We start from the raw sequence: 12163 nt of genomic DNA, 5'->3' as shown, positions 1-12163 counted from the left end.
CATATTCCACTTTTTCAATAGTGTGAAGCACAGCATCAGCACTCAGTAAACAAGAGTAAGAACTGCACTAAATTGGTTTAGGTTTTCTCCAGATGTATGGTAGATAAGAATACTTAATTGTATTTTTTTTTAACTGGTGAGCAACCTTTGTTGATTTAGTGTACACAGAGAAATGCATTCCAATAATTTATCGAATTACCTTATTCTGCTGTATAGCAATATTGCCTGCAAGAGTATAGTGGGAACAGCAATGTTATGTTCGCAAGACAGGATAAATTTTTTAAGATGCATATTTTAAAAGCATATTGTTATTATGCTTGAAAAACTGAAGAAACCACACATTAAATTTACGCTATATACAGGTGGACATCAGTTTATTTTCTGAGCATGTTACGGACTTCATAACTTCAGCTTAAGGGACACAGGACCAATTCTGAATTTAAAGTGAATTTCAGTCTCCACATTCCTCTGAATATGCTGTATTTTACATATATTACATTATATGTATTTCAGAAATTATATATAATTAATATAATTATATATTATTAATTATTATGTAATTAATAATGAAGTAATTGATAAATATAAATTATATATATTACATCACCTAGAATCCTGGTGTAAGATCCTTATTTACATAACCAATATTATATGGATATGTGTGTGTACCACTCACAGAAGAGAAAATTTAAGTGAATTTAATACTAGTTAAAATCTATGAGCTTTTGGGGGGTGGGGGACACACATGACATGGAGACAGCAGAACATGCTTTAGTATTTGAGCATGCCATGCCAAAACTACCCTCCATCCTGTTGTAAGCTTGAGCCACTGTGCAAAAGAGAATGTAAAATCCATATTCTCAAAAGAAAAAAAAAACCTGTCATGAGCAACCTAACCCACTGCCAGTGAACACGAAGAGCCTGAATTCTGATCTCTGCTCCTAATGAAGCTCCCATTACATCCAGTAACTCTGGAAGAAAGATAATTTGGGACTCCTGACCTACCTTTTTCCCTCAGGAAGACTTGTCATTGAGAGCAAAGCCAAATTGTCTCGTGCTTACTTTCTACCCACTCCAGTTACACTTTCTGCTTTTGTATTTCCCAGTGGTCTTGGAGGATTAAGACACAGGGCATTGCTAGAAAATAAGATCTGTCTGCTCAGTTACTCTCAGATGGGCAAGGACCCCAGTAATCTTCATGACTTCTTGGCCAGATGGTTTGACTAGGTCAGGTACAGTCCTTCCACCCTGTATTTGCTTTTCAAGAAGATAACTAAGGAACAGTGCAGGAACATACCACAGTATTTCACACTAGCATAGCTCAAGGAACAGTGCAGGAACAAGGTGAACAAACCACAGTATTTCACACTGACATAGCTCTAGTGTTATAAAGGTAGAAGTGGTCAGGGGAAGGCACTGGCTCAGCTTTGAGCTGAATTTATCACATATGTTAGGTAAGCACCTGAGCACCTCAGGCTGCTCTCCACAGAAAAGCAGATCTCAGACATCTCCCTGGCCACAGTGAAATACATAAGATGCCACAAGCTGAACAGCTACAGAAATTTCCTCTCTCCAAAATGGAGCTACTGTTTTACCTTAAAATGCTCACAAGGGCAGAAAATCCTGCACAGCAGGTGGTTGAAATGTCCTTTTGAACCTAGGAAATACAAAGATATTCCACTGACTTAGATACTCCATCTTCCATCCTAAAGAAAGACCATAGATGCCCTTTAGAAAGAGGCTTATATGCCAATGTAATACATCCAGATATTAAAGGAGAAGGATTTCAACAATTTTTATATGCCCATCATTGCCTGATGAATAACTGCAATAGCTGCATGCTGTGTGGGGTTCACTCTGGGCACTTATTGCCAGCTGTGCTACGCCCAGGGCTAATGTACAAAATTCATCTCAGTGCTGAACAGTGTAGACCTGGGTGGACATCGCTAACCAGTTTTTACATAATCACATTAGCAAACAGCATTTCTGAGATCTCTACTTACCAGGCAGCATACAAACACTTTCAGGTAGTGATCACTTCCACCAACTATACCACATACTTCGGACACTCTACAGTCCTGAAAATAGGAATCAGTTGGACAATTTGGCAGCATATATATCTCAGAAAAGTTGTTTATGGGTGTGGTTGGGTAATATGCCTTTATTATTTTTCTAATCTATCCTTTAAAAAAGAAAGCTCTCCAAAACCTATACCCCTCCACATCCCCCACCCCCCACCCCCAGTCCCCTACTGCCATACCCCAACTGAACAAGGCACCAGGCCCAGACGGGAAAGGCGTCATCAGTGGACTTTAAACAGACCACTTTGGTCTTCTCAGAAGACATCAATTCCAGGTTCATTTTTTCATCTGTGGTGATTTGTATCCTACTATGATTTTCTCTAATATATGGCAATATAACAACACTGACCATCTTCTATATGTCATACCATTAATTAATCTTATTATTTGTAAAAGCAAAGATTAAAACATATTTCTTTGGTCTTTCCACTCAAAATCATTAGAATGAATTTTAAACACAGCAATAATTAATGTACCATTACACATTAACCCATATTTTTCTAGGTTTTGGTGATGTACATTGTAGAAAAACTGTAATTGCTGAATTGCAGAATTTGTAATTTATTTAATTAAGTATATGCTAAAACACAGCTGCTCCTTCCTTCTTCAGTTATATCAGTTAAATAAAGAGCTAGGAAGTCCTGCCCTGACTTTAAACGCAAGAGTTTGGGATGTAACTCCAGGCCTGTGTTCCACAAATCAAAACATCTCCCTAACTGTAGTGACATGTAACTTTAACTAATTATCTTTATAAAATAAACTTTGTGACTCTGTTTTGACCTCTTTTGAATGTGTACTAGGTCCATAGGTTTTTTATATACTTGAAGAATCAAGAATTTGATCAAGTGAACGCTCTGGGAGCTAAAGGCATTTACCATCCATTTGGAGATGTACCTTTTTTGTGTGGACTGCATCAAGGTCAGGCTCTAAATTCTGAGATGTAACACCTCTGGGCTTTCAAACAGCAGATACAGCTGTGGGATGGCATTAGGACTTAGACTGGGGCCTGCTAGCACAAAATAGGTTTTAACAGTTTACTAACACCTTGATGGGGGTATTAAGGTTGTCAGTGGTATTTGAAAAAAGGCATAGAGGGCAAACCAGGAACATTTGGCACTTACTGACTGTAGCTTAGATGATCTGCTGTGTTGAGATGCAGTCTAATGCAGCAGAGAAGAGGCATAATGGAAAAGTGCATTAAAGCTTACTGCATTCAGGACATAGCTGTTCTTTCCTGATCACCAGAACAGATTGGAATGGTTACTAGGTGCTGCCATTGGAGCTAGCCAAATAAGAGCTATGGGGCATAGCCTTCACCTTCATCCCCACAAATGTAAACTATGGCCTAAGATGAGCTATGGCAATTCTGTATTCATGAAGAGCACCCCAGGTGATGGACAGCCATTTTCAGATGTTATCTTGTATCTTGCTAAAGACCGACTTCTGCAAAGATGAAAAGATCTAAGAAACTGGCTCCAAGTGTTCAAACATGAGTTAGGAATAGTTGTCCTTGCCAGAGTTAGGGAAAAGACCAGGTTGGGGACACTCAGTGCCTGATGTATCAAGGCTGAAGATGCTGCTACTACAAGAATACCATGGTGCAGTAGTAAGTAGCGTGCATAGAGGGAAGTGGCTTGAAAGAGTTTGCAGAGTATATTGAGGGGAAATGGACCAACAGCCTGGATGTCACTTGCCTGCCTGGCACTCTGGTGCTTACATCAGGGTATTAGTTATCTGACTGAACAACAAAACATGAAAATGGTTGTCTCCCTAGCAAAAAATGTACATGTACGTTTTTCTGAAAGCTTATCTCTAAGCTCAGGACCAAAGCGCATCACTATTAATCTTGAATTACACATTCTAAAGCATTAGACATGCAATAATTGCTTTTAAAAAGCAGCAGCCTTATAAGTGAGGGATGATGTTCAAGTCTCAAAATTGCAACAGCCTGGAATAGTAAGAGATCTACTGCAAAGTTTCAGTGACAGAATTATGCTTTAGTGATTCTCTTCCTCTGCATGAACTTCTTCCTTCGTTGCTAAGAGATAAATACAGACACAATGAAACATCATTAAAGCCATTGGAAGTCATAGTCCTTTACTCAAACACAGTTAACATTACTTTTACTTTTATTTATTGAAGATCTTTTTTAGTACTTCTAGGACATTTTTTTTCTTTTCCAAGGGGGTGCTTTTGGCATTAGCTTATTTTCCTTCAGCTTCCTGTCAGTAGTGGAAGCTGACTTACTGCTGAAAGATCAGTTGAATTAACTTTGTAAGACTTGTTTTGAAGTTTAGAAAGCAGACATTCTTTATTAAGGTGCCAGGAGCACGGGGGATATCTCCTCCTAATGTACTCACCTTGTCCTCGAATACATGTCCCTTGTACTCTGTATAATCATACGCATGCATTACATTTCCCCAAAATCCCATTCATATTTGGTTATTAGTCAGAGTTCATTTACATTAGTCCCTCCTTTTTTTACACATGCATAGTTTTCTTCTTATTTGAGTTAGAGGGCTGCTTTTGTGACCACTGAGATGTTGGCTTCTAAACATCATGACCTTGTCATCTTAGTCCTTTTACGATGTTTTCTTGGCAAAATCTGCTAGGTTTCCATGAGATTCAACCAGTTATTTTCTTTCACCCTAGATAATCCTTTCAAGTTGGATGATAAATCTCATCCATATAATACTGGGCCTTCTTGATCACAATCTAATAATTATACTAATACAGGGACTTCTCAATTGAAATCTAAGAATTATATTAAGGTTGTACATATATTAATGTTATACATTAAACTTCTGGTATCACTGATATCAGACTTCCCTTTCACTTTTTTTTAATGGTACAGTGAGATAATGATAACTAAGGGCACTTGAAGAAGCTGGTGTGTTGTTAACTTGTTTCTCATTATTTGAGCATCACAGCAGACCTCTTGCCCACTGGTAATAAGAATTGTACTGTTCTTCATCTGCTTTCCCTTGCCTTACATGACCCTGCTCAGCAGATGTGAAGAACTGAAGCAATTGATTTCAAAGCTGGTGTGTATTACAGAGCAAATGTACGCTTGTCCTGATGTGCCTTGTGTTCACATGCAGGCACAAATTTTAAGATCAGAATTTTGGAGTTTTGTACAGCAAGAAATCTCTGGTTTGAGTAGATGTGAGCTTGCTCATATCTAACAGAGGGACCATGCTTCCCCAATATAGTCCTTCCTGGGTGCTGGACTCTTTTCCTTTTTAGGGATCTATTATCTGTTTGGTCCCATGATATGTTTGACCAGAATGCAAATATTTTTAGATCAGAGATTTGAACAGAAATTAGAGTTGTCTAAAGACAAGGATCTAAAAACACACCCTTAATGGTCTCAGCTCCTGCCTGTAGCCTGAGGAATCAGAGCACTACTTTTGCAAGTGATTCCACTGCCAAATTTAGTATCAAAGTACCAAAGACAGCACATCACAGTCAGCATTGGGAGAATGGAACATGGTGAAGAAACAACCACAAAAAAGCCTTTGTAGATCAATTTCAGCAACATTTTCTGGAGCAGCCATGGACTAGAAATGATACCTTCCATGGAGTGAGGGTTCATCTCAAAATTAGTGTGAGGCTTGAGGGCCTTTTATGATCTGGAATACAGGTGTATCTTGACCACCTTTTCCTGTACCAGATGCAGACAGTTATGGTGAGTCTCGAAAGAAAAATATTTTTTTTAAAGTGGCAGGCACAACTGGAATGGGTCTTGTCTGTAACTGTATCCATCCCATCAGAACTCCATTAAGACAGGAATGTAACTGAATAGCTTATTGAAAACTCTAGAAAAATGAAGTGGAGGGCATGAGGGACAGAATATCACAATTCAGAGGCAATAAATTCTGAGGATACTTTCTTTAATTGTAATTTTAAACAATGCATTTCCTCTGGCTTTCCACAAGGACACAAAGTATAGGAAAACCATTACCAGAAGTTCAATTATTTTAATAACAGAAGTAATGCAAGGATAGTGAACACTTCTATAAGCCTTTTAATTTTCTGCTTGAACATGCATGATGAGAAAAGATTGGAGCTTGTTCGTAAGTCAGTCCCATTTACCTTCTTATTCCTGAGGCACATTCCAATGTAATTCCTATACATAAACATCTCTTTTTTCTTGTTCAAGCATTTACTAGAAAGGATTATTTTAGAGTAATACAAGCAACCATGTTTTGCTAAAGACCTGAGAGATGTTTCAGGAATAACCCATCTCTTCCTTGACTCATCAAAGGCAACAAGAATCTTTAGAAAGCCTAGTATCACAGATACAGATCAGTACAGTGTTTGCAGAGAAATCTGGCAGAAAAACACCATAGCATGATATGAAATATGCTTCCCCAGATCAAAATAATGTTTTTGCCCTGGCCTGGGAGATAAATTGGTAAGATGAGGAGAATGTATCAATTCACTGAGGGAGTCATGGATTCTTTCATTAGCACTGTCTGACACAGTACATACTACAGATCACATCGTGTGGGAGATGTTCAGTGTTGCACATCTGTTATCCCAAGTCTGAGTTCTCCACCCAGTGTGCAAGAACTGATACACACACAGAGCTGAGATACTTGTTTATTGCATGTCTTTGCAGAGACGGGTGCTACGTGGTAAATCCACAAAGCTAGCACACCTCTTAACACATGAGAATTTTTTTCATACACTTTGAACAATTGTTTACAGTGACATTCGATCACATTTAATTCTCACTGATTCTTAGGAGCCTTATCTGTCTATGTTCTGTGGGGAGGTCCTTTTGTTACTAGTGGACTTTCTTTGCTGGAGGGTGGATCATTTAGTATACTAATGAGGATCGTTCACACATAGTTCAAGTAATTTTCTGCTTGTTGTCATTAACCTTTTGGTTCCCCCTGAGTTTATCTTATTTCTTAGCTTGACCTATTTTATGGTGTCTATTCCTTCTCCCAAGGTCATATCTTGTTAACTATTTGTAAGGTTGATTAACATCCTCTGTTTTTCCAGTTCTGTTTTCTTTATAGTAAATAATTCTTGTATCAAACACATCCCTGTCACCCTACCAAACAGCAGCTATGTCTAGCTTGGAGCAGCTTGTGTCCCATTAATATAATCTGAGATCCACGTCTGTGCAAAGGCATCCATAACGCACGCTCTCACTGGCTTCCTTTTGACCCTGGACGTCGCCAGCCTCTGAATAAAGCCAACAAACCTCCCTGGCATCAGCCCTGACACATGATCTAATACCATCAAACTGCTTAGCTGACAGCAATACCTCAAAGTATCCCTTTCAGGCAGATGCTACACATTAGCAGCTGCTTGGTTCCCTCTTCCTTCCCAGCTGGTTTGTCACAGTGGTGTTCAGCCCATCACACCGTAAGGCAAAATCAAACACTGAAGTACAAACACCCCACCACGGCTCTTGCCAGAACATTGAAATGAACACCAGCAGAACTCCCAGCTGGAAAGGCCCAACTACCTCAAGTTGCCTTAACAGGACTGGATCAAGGGACATAGCTTGATATAGTTAACTTGCAGCAACTAATAAGTGGACTAGCTCAATGCAACATAACCACTATAACCTGGTCTAAATCTGGTGGGTGAGAAAATTGCTGGGGACTAAATCTGACCACACAGGAAGCTGCCAAAGACAGTGAAAATATTGCACATCTGTAACAACTTTATCATGCTGCTATGGCTACTTCAGCTGTACCTTCCTCCTATCTTATCTTAATCTAATCCTATGACTTATTTTAATTAGCAGCCTCAGATACCGTTTTAAAAATACCCAGTGAAGTGCCTTAGCCTAGCTCTCAGGAGTTTGACCCTCAGAAGTCATCATGGAAGATTCCTATTTTAACATATTGCAGGTGCTGCTGCAGTATCTCCTTCTTACAGCCACAGACCTGTGTGCAAGCAAGCTGACAAGGTACAATAAGAGCCATCCAACTACTAGATCCATTTCTTTTGGCCACTACCTCATTCAGGCGAAATAAGATACCAATCTCCACTGCCTCTTCTCCTTGCTGTCCACAGGCTATTGTTCTTCTTGGCTGGTCTGGAAAAAACATTCTCCAGGCAGAAACTGTCTTTGTTCTGCCCGCTGTATATCTGCAGAGGCTGCTCTGTTTCTTGCAACTGTTTTTTCCCCTAGTGGCCTGGCCATATGGTAGGAGATGTCTGCAGCATATAAACAGTGGCAGGCACTCAGCAAAAAAGGAAGCATTCTCATTTAAAGATGTCAAACATGTTGCCCATGACAGTCCTCAGAGTGAGGGGTGCTGTACAGCAGCATCCTCCCACAGGTGCAAACAGCAGTGCAGTTGTATAAACCAAGGCAGGAAAACTATGTGCAGTGAGAAAACAAGCACAAACAGGGTGTCCTGGGTGGCAGGCATTTGGGATGACCCATCTGCAGAATGACATAATACAAGTACTCTATGAGACAGCCAGTTGTGCATAAATTGTAAGATATTATATAATAATAGAAGGGCATTCAATCAAACATCCCACATACCTTGCATGTATTATAAATATCTTTTAGATGAAAGCTATTCAATAACTGCAAGTAATAATCACAACTGCCTTTCCTACAGAGTGCTATTGTCTATTTGAGAAAATATTTGCATTGGTTTAGCCTATTTTTAAGAATACTTGATGTTTTCTTCTTTTTCTTTCATTTTTTGTTATCTCTTTCCCTTTGATAGTCAATTTTCCTTGAGTTTATTTGCTAAGTTTATCAATACAAGTACACACAGCTGTAGTTGAAGAGCATCTGAAAGGCATGTCTGTGTTGATGCATGAATGAGAGAATAAAATATGTTCTGAAAAGGCAAAATCATTTGAGTTACTAAGGCATTGACTAGACGAGCTTTAATTTTCAGCTCACAGCAGCAAACTAAACTGACAAGATCAGAGAATGTCTCAAGTTTGTTTTTAAGGCTGGGGGTGGAGTGGGGTTCAGCAGGGAGGAAGAGGGATCACACAATGCAAAGTGGTGCTAAATGTCAAATTTAAGAGTAAAATGCACATTTATGACCAAATTTTTAAAATAATGGAGTGTAAATGCCTTTCAAACCATGTAGAATAACAGAAGGTATTTTAAGAGTGAGTTCATATTTAAATCTGGAGATTTCTATGACAACGCAAATTCCTTACTACTATTATGGATAGTTAAATGTGACCCACTCTTCTGTATGTACCCAGGATAAAATAGAAGGCACTCACTGAACTGCAGAGCCCTTACATTTCCAAAGCCTGTTTCCTCATCTGTAAAACTGAATTACAGTTTTACGTTACGTGCCTACATAAAGCTTGTTTGCTGTTCTGTGGAGCCTTCTAGACAAGGTGTGATGACTATGCATGGCATTGCATGTAACACTGGACTGCTACATCTTGCCACCCTTCTATCAACTTGATTAGTCATTTTTCATGTGCAAACATTCCCTCTGCAGTCAAATTCAGGCATCTATCTGTTTATTCAACTGCTTTCATGGGGGTTGCTTGCTACACCTGGAAAACTCTTTGCTGACGTTTTGCACTGTTTCTGATATCTTTTTTTCTGCCTAAAATGGGTATTATAGGTTAGAAGTGAGAATCTCTCTGAAATAAGAAATAATTTAAACACACACATCAGGCTATGCTCCTCACTAGAAACTGGTGTCTTTCTGATCTGTAATTTCCTTTTCCAGCAGGATTGTCAGTGGAATGATATAATTACCAGTCCATTGCATGACTTTGCTTATTTAAAAGCAACTTAAAAAAATTCCAGCAACTGAATAAATCTAAAAGTGAAACTTTTAATATATCACATGCAGGATACAGCACTATATCAGGCACTTACTAAACAAACAAGTACAAGGACCACCCAAAATATGTTTATTACTCATTGTCCAGTCCAAAAGTTTCCAATTCAAAGGATTTTCTATGGAGATTCCTTTCTAAAATAAATCTCACATTCAACACTGGCCTCTACAATGAAATGTTGTGCATGAATACTAGTTGACCAAAAATCCATAGGAGCAGAAAGTCGTTTGTCAGCCTAGATTCATTCAGGGAAGCTAAAGATCAGCAGTGTTTCTGTACTGTATATTACATCCCCATCTATCTACCTTACATGTTTCTTCTATGTAGCTACTAATGATGTATGTAAAATCTACTATTTAGCATAGGTCCCACTCGGAAATCCAGATGCACACAGGAAGTGCCTAGACAGTCTTCTGTCTGCATTCACAGCTCTGTGATTTAAGTTATTGCAGGCCAAATTTCATTCTGAAATCAGAACATAACCAAATTGCACAAAAGTTTGGATCAAGATGAAACTTTCTGCCTTAACATAACCAAAAAATTTTGAGGTCTAGATATTGCTAAAGAGTGATGCAGGAAGAAAATAAGTTTCTGACTATTTTCTTTAGCTAAGAAAAATTGATAGACCTTACATTTCTTGTTTAACAAGCTATACATGCAGTATAAACTTTGATGCCTTACATATTTTACTGATGAGCCATTAACAAGATTATAAATGATATAGTTCCCCTTGCATAACAGTAAACACTTTCTTAGTATGACTGCCTTTAACTACACTTTTTTCCAAAATGATTCTTGCAATCCAGTGTATTTCTTTAGAAATATTGCAGTACAAAATATTTTGCCTGAATTCAAGTTTGTCTGAAAGCTAATAATAATTTTCAAAAAGACGAAGTGGTTACTTAGGTATGAAATCCCATAAGAAAAAGAGAATATATTTTGTGCTATCTGCCAGGCAGAGATTCTTTGAGAGATGTCTGATACCTTGCTAGATATTCAGCTGATTAATAGTAGGTGTGATTAGGAAAGCAGTTCACAGCAGAGCAAATGTGCATTCAACAAAAAGCGCTGTTGATTGATGATTTGCTATTTGGGCTGAACTCATCCAATACAGTGCTTCACAAGAATATTAAAACAGGCAAAGCTACTAGGCTTAAGTCTAGGAGCTAAAGCAGAAATAAGGACAGCAAGGTACATTAAGCACATGTCCAATTTCAAAACACATGGCCATATCCCCAGACCAACAAATGAGGGATAGAAAGTTGCAGAGTGGCCAGCTTTGCAAAGAATGTGCTGCTGTTCTAAGTGTGTAACCAGCACATGAGGACTATTTAGAAGGCATATCCAATGGACATGAGATTTCACTATAAATAAAATATTAAATAAAGTTGAAGATTTCACTAAAAAGGCTCCCAAGGTGTTAAGACACAAGAGTATGATACATGCAGGATACATGCAAGAAAGGTATTAACATAGTTATCTAAAAAACGGTCAGAACTGAACTCTTGTGAATTATGGTACTAGTGAAACCCTGGCATCTGTACTCTTGAATAGAGGAAAAAGGAGGGGGGTGGCTTGTAGCTACAGAGCTGGAGAGATTTGTTTGTTTGCTTTCTCTTCCTTTCTTTTCTTTTCTTTTCTTTTCTTTTCTTTTCTTTTCTTTTCTTTTCTTTTCTTTTCTTTTCTTTTCTTTTCTTTTCTTTTCTTTTCTTTTCTTTTCTTTTCTTTTCTTTTCTTTTCTTTTCTTTTCTTTTCTTTTCTTTTCTTTTCTTTTCTTTTCTTTGCTTTGCTTTGCTTTGCTTTGCTTTGCTTTGCTTTGCTTTGCTTTGCTTTGCTTTGCTTTTCTTTGCTTTTCTGTTCTTTTCTTTTTTCTTTTCTTTTCTTTTCTTTTCTTTTCTTTTCTTTTCTTTTCTTTTCTTTTCTTTTCTTTTCTTTTCTTTTCTTTTCTTTTCTTTTCTTTTCTTTTCTTTTCTTTTCTTTTCTTTTCTTTTCTTTTCTTTTCTTTTCTTTTCTTTTCTTTGCTTTGCTTTGCTTTGCTTTGCTTTGCTTTGCTTTGCTTTGCTTTGCTTTGCTTTGCTTTGCTTTGCTTTTCTTTGCTTTTCTTTGCTTTTCTTTTGCTTTTCCTTTCCTTTCCTTTCCTGTTCTGTTCTTTTTTTTTTCAATTACGAAGGCAAGACTAGCTAAAATGAACATTTATTTTCAGTGCTAAGCAACACCACATCAACACTGCCAGATCCAAGAATAAAGTGGTTACATCAGAATTACAAGCT

This window comes from Falco naumanni, chromosome Z, assembly GCF_017639655.2.
Source record: "Falco naumanni isolate bFalNau1 chromosome Z, bFalNau1.pat, whole genome shotgun sequence".
Classification (NCBI taxonomy): domain Eukaryota; kingdom Metazoa; phylum Chordata; class Aves; order Falconiformes; family Falconidae; genus Falco; species Falco naumanni.
This window is presented reverse-complemented; position numbering follows the sequence as displayed.